The 23,057-nt window shown below is 45.5% G+C and overlaps 1 protein-coding gene across 1 annotated transcript in view; it reads right to left on the reverse strand.

Annotated features, from left to right (window-relative positions):
• The window catches only part of snap25a (synaptosome associated protein 25a), a 33,376-nt gene extending 20,498 nt beyond the window's left edge, over positions 1-12,878 (reverse strand). The window contains exon 1 of the mRNA XM_026194318.1: positions 12,693-12,878. The gene's annotated coding sequence lies outside the window, so the exon portion shown is untranslated. The remainder of the gene's footprint in view (positions 1-12,692) is intronic.
• Positions 12,879-23,057: the final 10,179 nt, after the last annotated feature.

The following is a 23,057-nucleotide window of genomic DNA, read 5'->3' on the forward strand; positions in this document are numbered from 1 at the left end:
GAGGTCTCGCCGTACCCTCATCGTCTGCCTCTCCCACTCGTGCGTCCAGAGGCATTCACAACAACATCTGCTGGTCTTGCAGCGCGGATGTGAGATATGAAGACACTTTTTTTTCACTGCCAAGACAATATTACCCAGCATGCCACGCTCTGAATCATTAAAGCCTCGCTGGGCGGCAGATAGAGATCATATACGTGTCATAAGCACCACAGCTGAATGCCAACACACGTGTCCGATGTGCTTTTTCCTTTCTTCTCGCTCTCCTGCATGTCAGCGACGGCCGTGTTGGGTTACATAAAGCAGTCAGCGCAGGGCTTCGTGTCTGAATCGAGTCAGATTCAAAAGCACTTGTCGGGGGAAGAAAGGCCGCCATCGCCTGGCTGCCTCGCTACATAACTAAAGTCAGGCAATGAAGTTTGAGCAGGCCGCGCTGACCTTTTACTTTACGTCTCAATCACGCGCCTCACGTGCGGCGTCTTTGCTCCCATCTTCTCAGGGAGCGATGGAAAACACCGACGGAGCTCATGTTGCGCATTAACAATTGTTTATATGGAATCAGTTATTCTGTGGGCAGGTTCATCGCAGCTGAATTAAAGTCAGTAACTGAGTGAACGCAGGCTTGATGCAGAAACTTAATGGAGGACGACATGTTGATGTACTTATTCTATTATCCAGTAAATGCATCTACTGCCCAGGAAGCTCCTGCTACCTGTTCCTGACACATTATAAGCTCTTTTTTACACTGCACAGCTTCTCTGGTATTTACAGTCCGGTTATTTCCACCTGTGCAGCCTTTTTGCATTTATGCTGGTCAGTGAACGTGCACAGGAGCCGCAGCCGAGCATGTCTGCTCTCGCTGTGAGACCTCACCTCCACTCGTACCTGGACTCGACCTCTCGTCTTTGTGGTGTTTGTGGCTCTTGGAGAATTTTTAATGCTGAACAAACAATAAGGTCTGCAGTTACAGTTCAGACCACACAACAAGTGTGTGATGCAGTTGTTTCAGCCAGTGACATTGTGGTAATATTTTATTGATGTGTATTTGCACTGATTAACAGGGATCCTCCCCTCACGCCAAGCCAGCAGATGGCCCCGCCCCTCCCTGAGCCTGGTTCAACCACAGGTTTCTTCCTGTTAAAAAGGAGTTTTTCCTTCCCACTGTCGCCAAGTGCTGCTCATAGGGGGTCATATGACTGATGGGGTTTTCTCTGTGTGTGTTATTGTAGGGTCGACATTACAATATAAAGCACCTTAAGGTCACCGTTGTTATGATTTTGTATATAAATAAGATTGAACTGAATTATTCTGCACATGAAGCATATTTATTTAGAGCTAACTTACAAACATCTGTTTGTCTGGCTGGATCTACTGGATGTGGTGCTATAATGTGTATTTGTACATTTACTGAATGGCTTCAGATGGGTCCCATAAACCGGTGACCCGTGATGACCTTTAACCAGGAGCCGTGAAATGTTTCCTCTCAGAGGACACACGTTTGTCTGGTGAGTCCCATCTGATTAAATGTTGGCCAGCCCATCTGAGAAATACTTAATTACTCGCACACTGCCTGTCAGGAGTTTAGTGAGGACGGTAAATTTCTGAGCTGATAAATCAGGGACGTGTCTACAGCAGGTCTTCTAGTGTGCATGGACCATGTGTCCCAGTTAGTGCATGAAATAATATTGTTTTGCAGTGAAGCATCCTTACGCAGCGTGCTGCAGGAGTAACAGAGGAATGCAGACCTGTCCTCTGATATAATACGATATGATCCTCCTGTTAGACTGTCCCAGGATTGTTACAGCACACACGGTCTTTGCAAACATATGCAGCACATATTGAAGACATGATGAATGTAATCAAAGCCCATACTTCCCCATGCACACCAACATCGCCGTAAAAACCTTGTTTCATTCACAAACAAATGCAGGGACTGAGTCGACAACCATCAGCTGCCACATCTGTCTCCGTCTGCTGTGTCCCTGCATACAGCCACGTGACCTTTGGCCAAGAGTTTCTGTTGCCTTGTCATCACATATTACAAGGATGCTGACATTTATGGCACGAAATGGTAAGCAGTATGACCTTTGACCTGAAGAAGGTGATAAGAAACAGGAAATGGAGAGCTCAAAGGGGAAAACGTTCGCTTTGAGTTATTACAATCATACGAGCAGGCTGTAGCATGATAAACACAAACCCATACATACGTGCTGATGACGGGGTTGAGTTCTGGCGCTAGAAAAGCTGCTGTGATGGCGCGACTGACTGATGCGTGGCCGTCACTGGCAGTAGGCCGAGCGCACCACACTGATCAGTGGAACAGTAATACCTGGATTTATCCACTTCCTGCCACACGGCACAACTTCCATGAATGTTTAATGGAACATCCATATTTCCATGTGCACACGTGGAGCAACACTAGGATGGAGCCGCCATGGTGACAATAGGCAAAGGTACGAGGACGCCCTTATTTCCGTTCCCCGATGAAACGGCATATTTCATCGTCCAATCACATGATGATTACCAGCTGCCCCCCCTCCCCCAGCTCTGGCTGTGCTTTGACGTATTTATCCTCCACCGTCTTCTTTTACATCACGTCAGAAAAACATAAAACGCTTGAACATGTGTTCAACCCATCAAGTGTTTTATGAAAAGACGGCGTGTTGTCGGCGACCGAATCAGTAGACATGTGACGTAACGCTTCACGTCCACGGCCTGAGGAGACCGAGCTCTGTGCTCAGGACAAGAAAGACAACAGATCTGTGTGTGTGTGTGTGTGTGTGTGTGTGTGTCTGTGTGTGTGTGTGTCTGTGTGTGTGTGTGTGTCTGTGTCTGTGTGTGTGTGTGTCTGTGTGTGTGTGTGTCTGTGTGCGTGTGTCTGTGTCTGTGTGTGTGTGTGTGTGTGTCTGTGTCTGTGTGTGTGTGTGTCTGTGTGTGTCTGTGTGTGTGTGTGTGTGTCTGTGTGTGTGTGTGTCTGTGTGTGTGCGTGTGTCTGTGTCTGTGTGTGTGTGTGTGTGTGTGTGTGTCTGTGTGTGTGTGTGTCTGTGTCTGTGTGTGTGTGTGTCTGTGTCTGTGTGTGTCTGTGTCTGTGTGTGTGTGTGTGTGTGTGTGTGTGTGTCTGTGTCTGTGTGTGTGTGTGTGTGTGTCTGTGTCTGTGTGTGTGTGTGTCTGTGTGTGTGTCTGTGTGTGTGTGTGTCTGTGTGTGTGTGTGTCTGTGTGTGTGTGTGTGTGCGTGTGTCTGTGTCTGTGTGTGTGTGTGTGTGTGCGTGTGTCTGTGTCTGTGTGTGTGTGTGTGTGTGTGTGTGTCTGTGTGTGTGTGTGTGTGTGTCTGTGTGTGTCTGTGTCTGTGTCTGTGTGTGTCTGTGTGTGTGTGTGTGTGTGTCTGTGTGTGTGTGTGTGTGTGTGTGTGTGCAGCTGCCATTTTGTTTGCTTATCAGTTTCAAACGTGTCGTCTCTGTCCCTCTGTTGTTAAACTTCTTATCGTTACTGAACGAGGAATCTTTCGTGGGTTGGAAACATGAACTGGCATTAAATAACCAGGCCTCACTCGATGTTACAGTTCAGCGTAACGTCTCGTTTTCTGCTTTCCTGTGCAAATGCAGATTAATCTGCAGATTCATGCGACGCTCATGCTTCAATTATTGGATTTAAACGTCATCCATGGTTGTTGGAAACGAGCCGTCGTGGCGCGGTTGGCAGAGGAGCAGCTGAGAGTTGATGTGGCCTTTTAGAAAGAAATCTGGTGATGTGAAACACGTTAGCTGTGAAAGTTACTGCAGCCCTTCACTCGGACCGATGTTTTCCCTCGTTTGAAAAGCTTGCACTGATATCAGCACAAAGATAAATCGCATCAAGCGGCCGTTTCTTTTAGAAACACAGCTTGGCTGCAGATGAAATGCTACATGCAAACGGATATCTAAATATTTCTGCAGCCATTTTGGAGCTCAAAAGGAAAACGCTCCACATTAGCATCTTGCTGACACGATAAGACGAGCGCAGGGATGGATAATAACTGAAGCAACATCACTCAAAGAGACCAAGTGTCAGCAGAGCTGGAGCTTTACGTGGTGAAGCAACATCCCAGCGGCTCCAAAGATAATGCTTTGAATCATTGACCTGAGAGGTCCAAGATCCTGTCACTGATTCACCCACTCCCACTGCAACCGCGCAGCCCACATGTGCCAGTACAGGACAGCATCAGACAAGCTCCTGTGTTACTGTAAAAGTGACAAAGAGCACAAAGTGAGATTTAGGAAAGGAAACAGCAGCAAATGTCCACCTTTACCGCACTGACAGGACGCTGACAGTCTTTGTGTTTCCCTCTTCATATCAGGCCTTTTGAGACCAGGTCTGATGCTGGTGATTTAAAAATAGGATCAATTTTCTTTCCATCTCACAAAGGAAGCACTTAAAACATGCGGTTATCCTAATGAGGCTTTTATAAAGTCAGCAAAGAGGCACAGAAAAGAAGATCAGACACCAGCGAGGGAGGATCAGGAAGACAGACGCATCATCCCCTATGTAGCCGGCGTATCAGAGAAACTCAGGAGAGTTTTCTCCAAGCATCCCGGTGCATTTCAGACCCAGCAACACGCTCAGACACAAGCTGGTTCATCACAAAGACAAAACTCCAAAACACAGACTTAACAATGTGGTGTATGCTGTACAGTGCAGCGAGGAATGCTCAGACCTCTACATTGGAGAGACCAAACAGCCACTTCACAAGCGCATGGCACAACACATAAGAGCCACCTCCACAGGACAAGACTCAGCAGTCCATCTGCATCTAAAGGTCAAAGGTCACTCTTTGAGGATGCCAATGTTCACATTTTGGACAGAGAGGACAGATGGTTTGAAAGAGGAGTGAAAGAAGCATCTATGTCCACTGTGAGCGACCATCTTTGAACAGAGGCGGGGTTTACGACACCAACTCTCTGCCATCTATAATCCAGTTTTGAGATCCTTCCCAGACGCCTTAACGCCCACTCACATCCTGGGCCATCTGACCTCAGGACATCACATGATAAGGTGGGGCCAGGTTTCACAATGAACACACCCGAAACTCTGGCTGATTGGGACCCACACCCAGTTACACACCTTGGCTCAGGTGGTCGGGGGTGGGGGAGGGATAACAACAATCCTAAAATAAACAGAGCAAAGAGTTGCCGACAGCCATCAGCCAGACTGTAGCTTCAAGCACTGGAATCATCCCAGAATAGGTGAAGCTCCAAATACAACATGTTACACAAAGAGACCAAAGAGAGACGTGGTGACTGTGACAGCTTTAACCTCGGGTGACGACCCGGAGTGCTGCCTTCTCTATATGCAGAACTACAAGCAACCCAACATAATCACAGTGTTCTCCAGGGCAGATTATATAACAGTATATAACACGTCGTGTCCTTTTACTAAGCTGCGCACCGCTGTGATAAAACACGTTGATTCGTTACAGGTCCCGTTAAACGCAGCAGCGTTCCTGCTGAGCGGAGCTGCAGATTTCATAAACGGCTTCCTGGAAACGTCAGTGGCTAAAGTCCCACGCTTTCTACTCCAATCAAACAGCTGCTCGTAAAATCTCATGTAAAAAAAGCTGCAGATGCTCCTTTACCAGGAAGTGAACATGTGATCGTCCAGCTGACTGTGGCTTGAAGCTGATGTTGCAGCTTCATTTGCTATCAGAGAGACTGAAGGTAAAGACGAGCCGAGTGTCCAGATCTCTCTGCTTATTGGTGGACAGAGCAACATGCCAGCACTGCAGACGCCGTTTACTCTAAGCTGCTGTGGAAGAGTGGACATAAAGAAGAGACGCGAATGAAAAGCACACATATACAGTACTGTGCAAACGTCTGCAGCCACTCTTCACTTCTTTGTATTTTGTTATAAAAATGTGCAATAGATGCACTGACTCATGGAGACGTGCAAACATAAGTGCAGACTCAGAATATAAAACCAGTTTAATGAGCTTGAAAGTCGATATTTGGTGGGAACACGTTTATTCTTCATTCTTTCTCTTCAGGCTCAAACTGCTTCTGTAACCTTGAGCTCAGTCTGTGACTGACAGCTTTCCATTGTATGTTTCCTGTACACAAATGCTTTTACTGCATTTGCAGTGTGTTTGGGATTATTGCCTTGCTGTAAAGTCACATGATGATGATGCAGCTGTTGCCCATCAGCCTCTTTCCCCGCGGTGCTGCACGGTGCCTCAATATCTGGTCCTTTTCTGGCTGTAGATGGTTGTTCCTGTTTCTTGAGGACATGACTTATGCAGAGAGTTTTTAGGGCCTTTTACCCTCCACTTGCTCAGATTCCCTCAGTTCTTTAAGGACACACTGTACAGCATCAGTGGGATCATCCAGCCTTGTTGGGTTAGGGCAGCAGACATGCTTCGTTCTGCCTGTCAAACTGTGCCGTCGTTGACATTTTTGATTGATTCAAGTAAAGAAACAGGAACAAATAATGTTTTTGCATTTTTGCTGAAAGAGATCATTTACAGTTGTCTGCTAAGTGCGGACACAACAACGGTGCATCCTTTGAGCTTTTTATAAAATGTATCAATGATTCATTGATTAGTTACTACATGTAAGTAACTCAAGTATCAAAACATGGACAAGACTGAAAATGAGTGAAAAGCAGCGAATGAACGCTCGGGAGTCTCTTTGTGCTCACAGCCAGCCTCTCAGGGTGGCTTTTTGGGTTCATTGTGCGCCGCCACACGGGGCACACGCCGCCACACGGGGCACACGCCGCCACACGGGGCACACGCCGCCACACGGGGCACACGCCGCCACACGGGGCACACGCCGCCACATTAACTGCCATGTGGTTGCTGCAGATGAGGTTCTGGCTGCTTGGAGGGCTGTGGAGATTTGACATCTGACAAGCAAAACATGACAGGGATGGATGCTCGTGGGGTGATGTTGGCAGTAAAGCTGGAAGGAGGAAAACAAGGAAGCATCAGATTAGGTGGTTCCAGAGGAGGAGCAACAGTCCTGTTTTGAATTAGAAGCACAACCTCTCCTGTTTTACGACGCAATAAACATCAGGGCGGTGGGATGTGAAGGCTCTGGAAAAAACCACAGCAGAAGTTCTTTTTACACCATGTTTGAAGGAATCCCAGACAGCAGAGGGCAGCGGCAGGATGTCTGCTGTGTTAGCGACGCTGCAGCACGCACACCGTCAGACTGTTACACCATCATCAGTATGGAGGCCTTTCATTGCTGCTTCAGTCACAGTTGTTTGGCACTGGGAATGTCGCTGACACAGTCTCCATCCTGAAACTCTGAATTCCAGTCTGCGAAACCATCCGGCGATGGGAATAAGATCATAAACATAGCAAACAACAGCTCGCTTCCTTATCTGTCCAAAGCATGTGGACATAGAAAGAATTCCCTTTTTATGACAGATTTAAAAATAATGATATTTTGTTTCATGTGGATAAACTGGAGAAGCTGGACTTTTGTATTTCTTTGTGTCGGAGCGTCAGAAAGCTGCAGTCAGTCGCACACTGTCGTGTTTGTTTGCCTGCAGTAGAAGCTGCATTTCTGACCTGCTGACAGGCCCAGAAAGATCAATAACACTGATATTGTGTTTGCTCACAATGCATTTATGAGCCTTTTCATGCACTGCAGATGAGCGCTATCACAGCACATAATGGGGTTATTTTAATTAGCACAACAGAAAAATATCATTTACTGTAAAACACACAATGTTTTTGTTAGAACCAGGAAGTGACGCTGTTCAGACTAAGAAGCTCCTGTGTGTCCTGGTACAACATGCACAGCAGTCTGAACGTCTGTGTGGTGAAAGAAAAGCTAGTAAGAAGCTAAATCAGGACCAGATGCAGGGCAGCATAGATGGCCCCTCACCCAGTGACTGCATGCAGCGATGATGCAGTGGCAGTGCGTGTACACGCTATAAATGCATTCAAATACGACTTTGATACAGACCAGGCTGCTTAATGTTTCTGTAAAAGCCCTGCAGATGCTAATCTGCACCAACAACCCTCATCAGCTGCACTGCAGCCTCATTTATTACACAACTAACCCCCCCACTCAATACCACCCCACCGATCCTCCCGTGAACACCGTCTCCACGCGCCACACCGGGTCATGTTTGCACACTTGTGCGCTCACCTGAGCACACACAATGCTGTGCAATGTGCAGCGTGTAGGGCGTGTTCACGCTGACCCGAGCAGATCCATCTACCGGCTTTATGCTTCACCGACGCAGAGGAAAGATCTCTACACGTGCTTTTATTCTGAAAGACATAAAAGCTTTAGGAGCTTATGGATGGTTTACAGCACAGCGACACTGAAAGGCCCGGCTAATGGTCGGGTGAAAATGATACGCTTGAAGATACAAAATACTAAAACCACTGGCACCATCTCCTTCATACCCACACACGGAAATGTTTCCACTCCAAAATATCTGCTCTCCACAGTCAAATCGGACACGTGTCTTCCCTGGTGAACATTGTGAAAGGCTGGTTCTGGTTTACAGCTAGAATTTGGAATTAGCCTCCAAACTGTGCAGACTTTGCTTCATTTTCAGCATCTTTCTGTATGTTTATGCTATTTTCTCACAGCGTGTGTGTGTTTGAAATGATTCGGCCTGACAATCGTTCCCCGTTTACGCACCCTCTCCCTCCACCTTCCCCCACTCCCTCTCTTTCTTATTACTTTCATTTTCTCTCTCTAAATTCCCTTCATTAATCAAAGGTTTCTAACCCTGCGAGAGCAGCCGAGAGGACAGATGGCGGAGTGACGACAGGCGCGGTGGAAAGCCGAACGTGGCTTTTTGTGCCAGGAAAGCTTCAAAAACAAAAGCATCACTTGGGAGATAATATTAACTTTCTCTAGCTGTCATGTTTGCTGTGACGAGCTACAGCTGAGGTAAGATGAATAAAACTAAATTTAGAGAAGTCGCGCTGTGTGAGCGCTGAAAGGAGACTTGACGAGTGCGGTGCAGCCTATCTCTATAAATAACCATTTAGCTAAGCAACCTAATGTAATTGGACAAATCTACTGTACAAAATAAACCGATGAGTGCGACGTGAACATCAGAACATATGATCAAAAACTGCGTACGACACGCTTAGCTGAGAAGGATCAAGCCTTCTATGCAGCACAGCCTCGTCGCCGCCGGAGGGGCCATCTTGTTTCTGTGTTGTTGTTTACATACAGAGCAGGTGACAGGTTGTCACGTGGGGGCTGGCCGGACACCAGAAAGCTGCTGCCACTTTAATATCTCCACTCTGATCATTTGCAAACAAATGAGCGTTTGTTTCCTTCTAAAGCTGCTGTTTTTCTTCCCGTCTGAGTTTGACTCCGTAAGACTCTTTGATTTCTTCGTGATAGATGACAACATTGATTCTCTCTCACACGAAATTCAAAGCTGGGTCACAATTTAATCTTCAGTACAGCAAAAAACGAGAACGAAAAATATTATATGTGACCACGAGTCACAGTGAACGAGTGCAAACTCTCAATAAAAAGCCTCGGGGCTGTTTGCCAAAGTATAATGTGCACTTTTAAATAACAGCACTTCCACTCTGTCTGCCTGGCCTCAGAGGCTGATCCTGGCAGCACGCTAGCTAAAGGAAGGAAAAATGGGTGGATTTCACATGTTGTAGTGACCTGAGAGGATTTCAGACAAAAGCAAAGGACACTTAATGACTGGTTAGGGACCATTACATGTCAAGCCTGTGAGTTTAAGTTAAACGGTAAACAGCTGTAAACAGCTGTCTGTGTACAACAGCTAAAACAACTTTAGAAACATAACAGCGTTTTAGAAAACCAGATTCAATGAACAGGATACAAAATATCAAATATCAAGTGGATTTGCTGGCTGTTTAAAACTATTTGAAAGCTTTGAGGTTAGTTATGCTAAACTTGCTGAAAGCTGCTAAACTTAGCCAATAAGGCTCAATTTAATTTTAATGACATCTACTCATCTAACTCTTAACATTAGAGCAATAAACGTATTTATTACTTTTTACTTTCCAGATAGAAAAGGTTTCATCTTCTTCCCTCAGTCAGAACGATTTAATCATCTGGATATCTCTGTGTTTCTGTTCGTCCTTTGCTCCATTTAAATCTACCACTGTAACATGAGAAATGCACAACATGTAAAAAATAAAATATAAGGTCGTCTGATGACGCTGAAGCCATTTCACAGGCTAATAATGCCTCCTATGACACATCAGAGAAGCTAACAGCCTTTCACCTCAGAAGCCACATCTTGTCCTCCTCTGGACTATGAACCTAAAGCTGGTGTGACTAATCCCACAGTGAGAACGGCACATTGGACCACCAAAGCTGCTCATGCAACAGCTCTGCTGAATCGATAAAGATGATTTTGTTTATTCTGCAGCCAAAACTTGAACTGCTCTGTGACAGCGAGACACGACCGCTGAGCAGTTTAGAGGGATGCATGTACATCTCTGCCTCCATCCTTCCCAGACTGATCTCTAGCTTCAGCTTGGATTCAGGAGCTCAGCTGTTTCTGTGATGCTGCACCTGGCTGAGTTTAATATTCAAGGTGTGAAGGAAACCCTGTGTCACAGACATGATAAGGCTTATAAATTCAATTTCAAAATTTCATTCTGTCTTTCCAGCAGATATAGAAATATCGCCCCAAATATGAGCATCTAGTTTCATTTTGGACTCGCATGAGAGGGTTTGTGTGACTGCATTTGATTATTTCAGCATCAGGCTGAAGGCCGAACTTAGAAACTCTGGAGAGGGGAGAAAAAAGCAAATAATAAGAGCTGTACCTGCACCAAAACACGCACTGCGCCGGCCGGCTCAGCATCAATCAGAGAGGCTTTAGCTTCATTTCACAGATGGCAGGCGTGAAAGTGCTCCTGTGAAATGAACAATGGCCGGGGTGTTTCTAAGAAACAATCAGTGCGTGCTGATGGTGCTGCAAGTCACCATTTATCCAGAAAGCAGCCCTTTCACAGTGTGTGCAGTATAGGCCTGGCACCCCCTCCCACCCCCTCCCCAAGTCTGCCTCGCTCCCTCTCTGCAGTCCAACCGCATAACGTGCTGTGGAAAAGCAGCAACCAGGGTATCCTGAGGGGCTTTACGAACTGTAGGCCGTCCTTTGATGCCATCGGCCTGCAGGCTCTGCTTTTAGACATGATTTTGGTTTTAAACAACGCCATCTGAGCACAGCCTTTGCTTCATGGAAAACTCACACTGCAGATTTCCAGTGACGTGCCAAACATTCAACTGAGCATGTGTCAGTAACACAGCCAGGCACTTACGCACCGTGTGGGAGTGTAATGTAATTTCAGGTGCGCCAGAAATCCAAACCACTTCAGTGTCTAATCATCAAAGCTCAGGAGAAGCAACAAGCGCCTCTCTGCACCTCTACGAGCAGACGCGGTGCTGTGACTGATGGGCAGAAAAACTAGCTTAGCTACTGTTTGTTACCAAAGCCTTCAAACACGCAGACTCAAGTTAACATGGTGAGTGTGGTAAATCACAGCACGCACACACTGACAGATAACCTGGGCGGACTCTGCTGGGCTCGCCGCTCCTGCAGGTTTGGGAAAAGCAGTCAAAGGCTCCGACCTGGCAGCTGTGTCGTGGTTCATGTGTGTCTCCTACTGTCGTGGATCAGAAACACTTCAACTGTTACACGTTGTGTCGAGCTCAGGTATCGATTTAGCGCGCGAGCCAATGTGGCTTGCCTGATTGACAAGACAGCGCGTGCGGGGATCATTGACAGTTTCGTGCGTGGCCACAGACGCTGGATGGGACGCAGGAGGAGAGGGAGAGGAGGGTGTCATAGTGCGGGCTTCACCGCCGACATCCCCGGCACTGTCCTCCTTTTTCTCCCCGCACCCCTCAGCCACCTATCCACACACCTTTTCCCTCTCTGCCACGGTCACGTAGACGCGTGGCGTGGATTGGGCATGTTATGCGAAGGTACTGCGTAAAAGAAGGAAGAAGGGAGCGTCGCATTCACAGAACTCGACGCCCCCCCCGCACTACTGTTTATATGGGCTACCCTCCTTCCACCGACTTCACCATGGCGCAGTTCACTATTACATGACATCCCCACAAACCACGCCACGTCCCGCGACTCTGCCGTGTTTTGTTTGGTTTAATTTCCTTTCTAGGTGGCGTGAATGCGACACGTTGATTCACGCTTCAGTCTACACCTGTTTTGAGGCTTTGCAAGGAAAACAGGGTCCCCCCCCCCCCCCCCGGCCCTCTTTTTACAGAGCAATAAATGCTTGAACAAAAGAAAACGACGCTGAGACGCTGATTTCACCTCCTCGGTGTGTTCTGTCTCTGGCTCTGTCCGAGGTGCTGAAGCGCTGAAAACGCCCACACTGAATATGCGCATTATAGCGCGCCGCATCCCATCCTGTCAGCTTTCCACTGCGCGTTTGAGATTGATCACCCAGGAGGTCACGCATCACCCGCCCCCCCAACCAAACCACGTCCTTTGCTTTCCTCGCCCTAACAGTGCTGCAGATCGTCCACAACACTGCCCCAACACTCAAAAGCACACACACGCACACAAATCATCTGTATCCCAGCATCATTTATGCTGAAACACACCCGACATCCACGGTTTCACTCAACACTAAACATCTTCCGCCTCGATTCGCACAATCTAAGCCGTCCCGAGGTACACGAATGGCTTCAAATCTCGCGGAAAAGCGTCTCCAGTCTTACCTGCGCCTGTTGTCGGTGTCCCGCCGTCAGTATGGGAGGAAATGTCTGCGTGTATCAACAGCTAACCGATACCAGCCTCTCTCTGTATGTGACTGCAGCAAAGGCACTGCGCGTCGGCTGGTTCCTCCTCACTTGTTCTTCAATGGGGGGGAAAGCGGTGCAGCTCTCCTCAAAGATGGCGGACACTTTTGACGTCAGCAGCAGCTTTTAATAGATAACTGTCATCGAGAGAGAGAGAGAGAGAGAGAGACTTCAAAAAGTCTTTGTTATAACGGGCAGCTGCGCGGACAGCAGCTTATCATCTGTTTAGATGGTTTCATATGCTGCTGCTGTGTGATTCATAGAGCCCAGCACATGGAAGCCAAATAGATTCAACACATCAGCTGTTCATACATCCCTACAGGCCTTTCTCTTCATGCAAGATGATCCTGCATCGTCAGTTAACACCCGACAAGTTCCTTAGAGCATTTGTAGCCTCAGAGGTGTCGGTTTGTTACACTGACAGCGTTCACTCGGTGTCAGTGGGACGTGAGTGGGGCTCTACACTATCATTTTAAATCCCACGAGTATGAGTAATCACGATCTGTGGTCACCAGAGTGGACAAAGCGACCAGCTGCCAAAGCCAAAATGTTCGGTGTCAAAACAAACCTTATCATATTGCACCGACGTGGTGCACACGCTACTGCAATATCATAAGGTATTCATCAAATTACTACACACAAAACAGGCATGATGTCGAAGGTCCTACACCGAAGAACGTTCGCTAACATGGATGGAGAGGAACATGAGGCCTAGTAATAATGGATTGGATTTATATAGCGCTTTACAATACCACTATTCATTCACTCTCACATTCACACACTGGTGGAGGCAGCTACAGCTGTAGCCACAGCTGCCCTGGGGCAGACTGACAGAAGCGAGGCTGCCATATCGCGCCATCGGCCCCTCTGGCCAACACCAGTAGGCAAGTAGGTGAAGTGTCTTGCCCAAGGACACAACGACCAGGACAGAGAGCCCAGGGATCGAACCGGCGACCTTCCGGTTACAGATACGCGTCCCAACCCCCTGAGCCACGGTCGCCCCGATAGTAACTTATTAATTGCACAATAATCCTCTGGTAGCTGTAACCATGGTAGCAGTTGGCGATTTCTTGGTTTGTCAAGTAAGCACAGAGTTAGATAGTGGGCAGACTGGAGGCAACTGTACGCCAGTCCTAAAGCTCACAGGAAACCAGCTGTGTGACTAGCATCGCAGAAAAGGAAAGCAGAGAAACACTCAAATATAAGCAACATAGTGTGAAGTAAAGAGTCTTCCATGAGCAGAAGCTTCACAACAAACTATAATTACGTGTCCTTGCATATGTGTCTGTTTCTGTTGAGTGAGCGGCACGTACACCTGTGGGTCATCCAACCCTCCAAGTTTAGCACCTTGTTTGTTTGCCTGATATCAGACAGAACCAGACGCGTCACTCTCTGATTCTCTTTCATGGAAACACGCAAACAAATAAAAAACAAAAAACGACGTCGTCTCTGTTTACATGTAGAGTCAACATAATGATACTAAAGGAGAACAGGTGCCAAAAATCCCACAGAATGCAGTGTTTCACTCTGTTATACGTCGTTATATGTTAAACTTTTTTGTCCCTTACAGTTTAAACATCCCCCTCAGAGTTCATACATGCAGGCCATTGCATTTTGACAGGTCGCCTTTCATGACACTGACGTCATCTCCGCTCCAAATGAAAAAATACTGAACGACAATCACGTGACGAGAGGGAAACGTGCACAAAGACAGCGACTGATGTTTCCTCAGCTCGTCTGTGGACTCAGCGGCGTGGGAATGCCCCCCTCCCCTCCAGCCGCTGCCTCTGCTCTGCACTGTAACAAATGTGTCTTCAATTACTCTGAAGCGAACCTGTCTCCTAAATGAATGATAATGATAACTCTGTACGAAAAATCCATTTGGAGAGAAGAGCCAGAGGAGAGAGGACGGGAATCAGGAGTGTGTGTGTGTTGAGGGCTGTTACGTGGCTGCAGATGTGTGTTTGAGTGTGGAGGGTGAAGAGGATGAATCTACAGGTTTCACGTTCATTCATTTTGCTCTGAAGCAACATCACAGGAGCACGGCAAACAAAATTAGGCTCTGATGGAAATGAAGGATTTAGAGTTTGAACAGAAGCATCAGAGGCTGTGAGGCCGGCACTACAGAGCAGGGTTCAGGACCTAAAGAGGTAAGCTCAGGTTTGACTCGGTCACAAAGCTGGTTCACTTTTATTGCCTAACTTATGCTGCAACACAAAAACACCACTAGCTGTCCAATCAACTCTCTGGACAACAGCGTCACCACTCCTGGAGGATCCTGTCGACCTGTGTGCTCAGATATTATAGCGAGACATCCCTCATGAGCAGACTGCCAGCAAAGCAAACTTTATTCCTTTTTCCTCTTTACTGCTGGTCTAAAACAATTTAAAGGCATCTGTTTTCCCATGTACCTTTAATAGTGTTTCTATACTGTGGATTATTTTTCTATGAAAAATGAAATGCTACGATGCTGCAAGCAGTCATGTTTGTGATTGGTCATATATGGCGAACGGCCTCTCATTGATGGGAACGCGCATAGTTAGACTGGGAAACCCTGGGTGGATCTATCAAGCTGATAACTACTTAGTGGAAACACTTTGTGAGACTGCTGATGGAGCTGAAGCTGCATGAGGGGAGAGACAGCCCGAGTATACTGAACTTGTTTGGCAGTACAGGACACACCTTCGAGCAAACTAAGGTCAACAATCTCACACACCACTTATTGTCAGCATTATTTCAATAATAGGAGTCCCAGTTAGGAAATGTTTTATGGACTGACTGTCTTTACTTTCTGAATATTCGTAGGAATAAATCTGAGTTTTGAGTTGCAATATGTTTACTGTTACGCAAGATGAGACAGAAAAGGAGGAACAATTCATTTATTTGACCGACGCATAGCAGAGATGCTGCGTTGGACGACTCCAAGCAACTTTGCTCCAAACAGTTACCCTCTAATATTTGGCAGCCATAATATTTAAGGTTTGCCATCTTATTTTCACACTAGCATTAGCCATTGGCTCTAAACAGAAGTGCAGCCGAGGCTGGTATTTAGCTTGGCAGCTGAATGTTAAGTGTGCTAGATTAATAAGTGTTTTTAAATTGGCTGTAGGTCTGCAGGAGTGAGCATGCATGGTTGTTAATCTCTCTGTGTCAGCCCTGCGACAGACTGGTCACCAGTCCAGGGTGCACCTGGCCCAGTGTCATCTGAGAAAGGCTTCTTTTAAATGATAAATTAAAAAACACCTTATGAAACAATAATTCATAACTGTTTTTAAAACAGTTTTCACATGGTTGTTGACAACAGAAAAGAAAAACCAGGATAAACAATCCATCTATAGCGTGTCTATAAGCACATCTGGATCAATACAAAGCTGTTTAGCTCCTGCTTCTACAAGCTCCGGAGGTTTTTGCCCATTAGTCCAGTGGTAGTAATTAGATTGAATGACTAGACTGAGTAACGTGAACTCAGCAAGCACAAAAAACCCTGAATTTAAAAAGGTTCAGATTGTTACTGTTTCACAATGACAGACCCACAGCATTAGATAACAATGCAGGGCTTTCTCCACCAAATCTGCAGCTACAAGTACCAAAAAACATGCAGTGAACCTGAAACTCACAGGCCCCCGGGAGTCTGGTGTCCTGGGGGAATTACATGTGGGTAATCCAACCTCGGGCACATCTAACTTCTCATTTAAACCTGCAGATGGTTACATTCTCAAAATCGAAAGGTTTCAGTGAAGCTGCAACAAACGCTAAGTCTCATTCTGCTTCTGCTGGTTGTTTTCTTGTTTGTGTTTTTTTGCCTCCACGATTAAATAGACTCGATCCAAATGAAAACTTAAAGTGTGCCTTTAATGAGTATGTGTGCTGGGAAAATAAAGTCCAAAGAGGAAACTACATCCAAGAATCTGGGAAAAACACAAAAGCACAAAACCAAAGAAAACCAGAGAGCAGCGCGGGATCACAACGCACTGACAACCAACAAAAGACTTAAATACACACTGAGGGAAAATGGGATTGGACACAGCTGTGTGAAACACATGGGCGCAAACAATCTGGGAAAATGTGAGGAGGGGAAGTAAACTGAACACGAGGCACAAATCCTTAAAATAAAGCAGGAAGTGAAACGTGGTGAGTAAGTAAGACAACAGCTGAACTAAACTGTAAACAACCAAGAACTGAGAACATGACTAAACAGCAAAATACACAAAGAACAATACCATCAAAAATATGACCAGAAGGTAAGAAAAAGGAGTCAGGAATATAAACTTCAGACACTGGGTAGACTGGGACTATGATACTAACAATGTTTTTTACAGCAGTACGTCATTATTACAGCATGAATGTAGAAAACAGCTGAATTTGTCGTCCAGTGATTCAGAAAAATCATTGACGATTTTGTTGTCATAGAGATTTGGACGACAGTATTATTATCATCGCTAGATTCAGGTTAATCCTGTTTCACATGTTATGAGAATTACATTTTTATTTATTTGTTTTTTTATCTGACAGATTTATCAGTTGTCTGAAACATGCACTGCCAGCCTATTTCCAGAAACTTCCCCCTGGCACTGCTTCAGTTTCTTCACCACAGAGCGAACTGTGGCTGCAAGGTCTAAAGTCTTTCCTTGTGGATTTGAGGGCGAGCTGGTCTCTTCTGTTCAGCATCTGAATATAAAGACACGCCTTAAGTTCTGATGTTATCATGATAAAGACATGAATTAAAAGCTCTCAGTGAGAGAATGAAGTCTTTACTGATCCATCGTGTGCATGTACGTGTGCATGTGTGTGTGTGCACGTATGCATGTATGTTTGTGTGTGTGTACGTGTGCATATGTGTGTATGTGTGTGTGTGCATGTACGTGTGCGTGCATGCACATATGCATGTACGTGTGCATGTGTGTGTGTGTGTGGGGAACTCGGGCGATGGAGCTTTTGCTGTAACTGTGCTTTGTCTCACAGTCAAAGAGCAAAACACAGCAAGTGGAGGGAAGATTAGCTGCAGCATTATCAGCCCTGTAGCAGACAAGCTCACACAAACTTCACAAGGAAGGTGGGAGGCTGGAGGAACTGAAGGCGGAGGAGAGAGGATGGGGGTGAGCTGTGAAAGAGTGACGAAGCAAAAAAACCAAACCCACAATAGTTACGGCCTAAAAACATAGAAAGAGATGCGAAAGAGCTGCAAGTGACAAAATCAACTGAGGCAGAAGAATGAGATTAGAGATGAGGCGAGGCAGCGATGGAGTGATGGATGGAGAGGCTGCATCTCTGTATTATGTTATATACGTGTTTCTGTGTCCGTGTGTTTGTGAAGTCAGAGAGGGCAGGATGAAGCATGAGAGATGAAGCTAGTCAGCCAGGCTGAGTAGTTCAGTGTGGGGGAGGGCGCTGCAGCGGCAGCAGCAGCCGTGCTGTGACTCAGCACTAAACTCTGCCCCCCCCCCCTTCATTTCCCTCAAATATCAGCCCTTAGTCATCGTACTTAGCCATCGCACACAATTAGACCGCTTTTCATCCGTCTGTTCAGAGCTCGTCACGACGATGCGTTTTTATTTTAATGTTGCATCTGATTACAGCTGCCTGTGTTCCTGAGCATTCAACCACATGAAGCACTTACATCTGCCCAGCTCTTATTTACAGTTTTTACAGTTCAAAGGATATTTTCTGTTTGCAATTCATAAAACATCCTCATTTACTCGTTACTTTATTTAACAGTCTTAGTACACAAAATGGTCTTTAAAATGTTTAAATGTGTTGCTACAGGATAACGCATTCACAACATCAACGGGACTCCAGTGTTTTTATATTGTCGTGTTAATGCTTATTTCCTTCAGTGCATCTTGTGCTGCGTTTATATTCTGCACAGTAAAAACAACAAAAAAGCAAAAAGTTTATCTGGACAAATGTCGTAGGAGTAGCTGAAGAATCAGTTTATTAAGTCAAGGAATGAAAGACTCTATTAGTTAAACTTAACAGTGCAGTCGATGATCATTAGAAGAAAGTCTGCATTGTTTTGAAATTAGAAATGAAAACACCTACAAGGCTATTTCCAGACAAGGACACACACTTCATATAACAGTCAGTGAACACATAACAATTTGATTCGACTATTGAACAGTGGGTGGCTACTGTCAGTACTTGTAAGGCCATCTTCAGCTTCAGGGTGTGAAAACTGACGAACAATATCAACAATCTATGTGAACAGCAAAACCAGCCAGTAGGCGTGAAGCATGTCAGGGCCGGGTGCTGGCCAACTCCTCGTGCTGGAGACCCTTTCTTGGACATGGATCTAAGAGCAGGTTGCTGTGGTCTGCTCTTTGATCCAGTAGACACTCAGCATTGCTGTTGTGGGGTGCGTCCTTCTCCCATTGGTGGTGCTGGTCTCGTATTGTTCCCCTGCCACCGAGAGTACACCTCGGATGGTTCAGTGGAGGACAGCTGGTTGATTCTCCTACTTATATCTCTCTGCTGCATCTCTTCAAGCGACTGGCCTTTTTCACCTTAATGCAAAACTGCCAAGATTTCCTTCAGTTGCTCCGTTCCTCAGACTCCTATGGTTATATTTATCATTTAACATTTTAATTCAATACGTAAGTGTAATATATATAGAATTACCAGACTAGGTGATTTTTGGTGCATCTGACTGCAAGTCGTCACAGATCCCTGTCTTTGAAGAGACCATTTCAAAGGTAACAAGTCTGCAGTTCTATCACACACGGTTGTAATAATTTTGATTGTGCTGTGATCTCTGTTACCCTGGTTGGACTGTAGCATCACAGAGAAAATCCCAACAATCACATTATCCACTACGAGCAGCACTTGGTGACCCCGGGAAGGAAGAACTCCCTTTTAACAGGATGAGACCTCCAACAAAGGGAAGCCACCGGCCACGAGGGGAGGTGAGAAAAACACAGAGAGGCCAAGAAACAAACACATGTACTGTAGAGGGTTGTTTAAGAGAAAGCCTCTGTTTTACTCATATCATGACTGTTGGTGCTGGATATAGCAGCATGTTAACCAAAGCAAGTAACAACACAGGATATTTTTTGATTTTTTAAAGGCTTTTAAAAATATTTTCTGTGATTTGATGGGAAACAAGAGCATTCAGAGACTGTAACTCTTACCAAAGGCTAATGGTTACACTAAAACCTTCATGTTTTATGATGTTTTTATCACAATCTGATGATGTCAGCCTGTTATTGGCATCGTTGTGTTTCTATGCTACTATATGATTTTTTTTTCCAGGTCAACTTTGACCACAGGTGCTAACTATGAAAGTCAAATGCTTAGTGAATCTGAGTACTTATGCTCCCTAAGGCCTAGTATATTGTTGTTAAGTTTGAAGACGATCTGTAAAAAATTGTAGGTAATATGAAATTTTTACTGATTTTCAAAGCTGACCTTGTAGTTGCACCTTGACCACACACCTCTGGTAGCCATCAGTAAGCTCCTGGCATAATTCAGGTTGGATGTTTGACTGCTCTTCTCAGCAGGATTTTTACATTTCATTTGAATAGGGACCTAGCCTAGCCTAGCCTAGCCTAGCCACTTCTGCCCTTGAGACGAAGGTTTAGAAGTGTCCAGAACATCCAGACTCACTAACTCCTTTTCCCCACTGCCACCAGACTCTTGAACAGCTGACCCATTTTGCACGCCTGGTCGTCTTACATATTGAGCTATAGCTCTTTTGCGCACATCTTTTTCAAATCTCCATATTTTGTCTCCTTTTCTGACTTCAGCTATTTATTTGTACTATTTGTATTTATATGCTCTATTTCTATTGTATATATTATTCGGCATCTGTGGGTGGACAGTAAAGAAAGAATTTCATTGCACAAAGAAATGCCTTTTCTCTTGTGACACATAAACACTTTGAATCTTGGATCTAGTGCACAGATTTCAGAGGGATTGAGGTGTGATGGCTGCACTTACAGCCACACAGTGGTAATATCACCATATTAGTGCAGAGGCTTTTACATAACACTGCATTCTAAAATAAGTGCGCACATTTTAGTTTACACTGTTATGTATGATTTAATCTTTGTCTTCTGAGTTACCTTAGTTGCAGCTGCTCCAGTCGCTTGATTGAGGAGCCAGGAGGTGGAAAAGGGGCGGAGCAAGCCTTGATGGAAAGCTGCAAATTGGCTCATTCCATAACTCGGGACCATGGGGGGGATTTGGACTTCATTATGTTAGTTTCAGTTAGGTTTTGTGTGTTTTACCCCTTTTTGTGGGCTGATCAGCCACTATTTAAGTTTCCCTTTGTCTTGTTAAGTTAGGTCAGTTTGTTTGCGTTATCAGTGTTGTTGGCAACTTTGAGTAGAGTTCTGTTATTCTGACCTCTTTTATGGGCCCAAGATGTTGATTCTTTTTGCAGGATTTAACCAATTATGATTTTGGGGTTAAATAAAAAACCACCTTTTTTTGGACTTTAACCTGTGCCTAAATTTCCTTCGCTGCTCAGTCCATCACAAAGCTCAGGACTGCTAGCCTGCTGTATCCTTTCCATCTGGGATCACTATCCTGGTGCAACATCAAACTTTGTCTGAATGCAACCCTCTATCTGGTCATTTGAGGTAACATTTAAGAATATCAAGGTTGTCCTCCTCCTTCATTATTCCATCTATTTTTTACAACCTGCCAGTAGCTCTGGGAGCAAAGTGCCAGAGCAGAGCTCACGGGCGCGTCACTGCAACTCCCCCTGACTTCTGCTCCGCGGCTGCTGGGCGAGCCCTCATCTGGGACTCTCCTCAGCTCTTACTGGGACAGTGGCGCGGCTGCCCCTCTGTTGGTCTTCCATGGTCTCTTGTGTTCTGGGGGCCTCTGGATGTCTGGAGTTTTGATCTCCTCCATACCTGCTTCACACCCTGGAGGACGGGGCTGTGGCCCCCCCACACTCCCTAGCAGATCATTACATGAAGAAACCTTTGGAATACAAGCATGCTGATCCACACAGGTATGCACACATGGGTATTCACAGACGCGGACTAAAGCTTTCTTGGCTGCTGCCTCAAAGCACACTGTGCGCTGTCTATCTTGCGTGCTGCACAATATCGTTTATTATTTAGTAAATATTGATATCTATGACTAGCTAGTTTATTGTGATGGTGCTTTGTTTTCTCTATTATTATGTTGCTCTTTGTTGTTTGCTGTCTCCTCTGTTTGTTTTTTTTGTTTGTTTTTTTTTTTTTCTCCATACAGGTGACCCAGGAGTTCTTTTTTTTTTCTCTCTCTCTTCCCCCCCCTTCTCACTGTCTCTTCTCCCCTTTGGTTTTCTTTCTTTCTCTCCCCCTCTTTCTCTCATTCATTCCCCCTGTCCTATTTATTTAAAAAAAAAAAAAATGACAAAGGATGAACTGAAGCTCTGCCATCACGTAATGTCGCATACTGCTGTTTCTGATGTCATTTAGAAAAAAAAAAAAAAAAAAAAAAAAAAAGTGCCAGAGCAGGATGCAGCCTCCTCCGTGCTCCACAGCTGATACAGAGTTTGAAAGCCTCAGTTTTACTCCTCCAAACATACGTCTTGTCGCTGTGGACAAATAGCTCCATTCTTGTCTGTTAGGGAAAATGTTCTAAAACACTTCTTCAGTAAAGACTCAGAGAAGAGAAACACACAGAAGTTCTTGCTAGCAAGGGCAGCCTCCACTCTAAGAGACTCCAGTGAGAGAACTGCCCCGGTCTTTATTTATACTCTTGAGCGTATGTGTGTGTGTGTGTGTGGTGTGTGTGTGTGTGTGTGTGTGTGTCACTGCTGATCAAAAGGGTCATATAACATACAAACACAAAAGGTACATCCTTGGTCATAAAGAGGGTAGTCTCCCCCACCCTAGATGGCACGGTGAGGAAGTCCAGCAGTTAAAGCACTTAGACTAAAACAGACATAGCTATGTTAAAACAATAAAACAAGGTGCGACCTCTCCCACGCTCCCAGGATGTGGGGGGTGAACCAAGCCTGCAGCCTGCTAGAGATCACACATCTTATCACTACACAATTGATTATATGCCTCTAAGTATACATGGTTAAACATTTCCTAATACAAATAACTACAAACAGCATCCTACCATAAGCAAACTTATATCACTAAAAGATTATACTGACTACTAAATACAATTTTCCATTGACATTGTCTCATCTGACTATGAAACTTTTCTCCACAAGGCATCTGGCTTGTCCATGTGGGGAGCTCCAGATGTCACTTGAGCTTGAAGGTGCTGACTTTGGAGCGAGGGCTTCTTCTCTGTGGCACCTAGTTTCTGTTTTTAAATGTCATTAGAGAAAAATGC

The sequence above is a fragment of the Astatotilapia calliptera genome, chromosome 15, assembly GCF_900246225.1.
Source record: "Astatotilapia calliptera chromosome 15, fAstCal1.2, whole genome shotgun sequence".
Lineage (NCBI taxonomy): Eukaryota > Metazoa > Chordata > Actinopteri > Cichliformes > Cichlidae > Astatotilapia > Astatotilapia calliptera.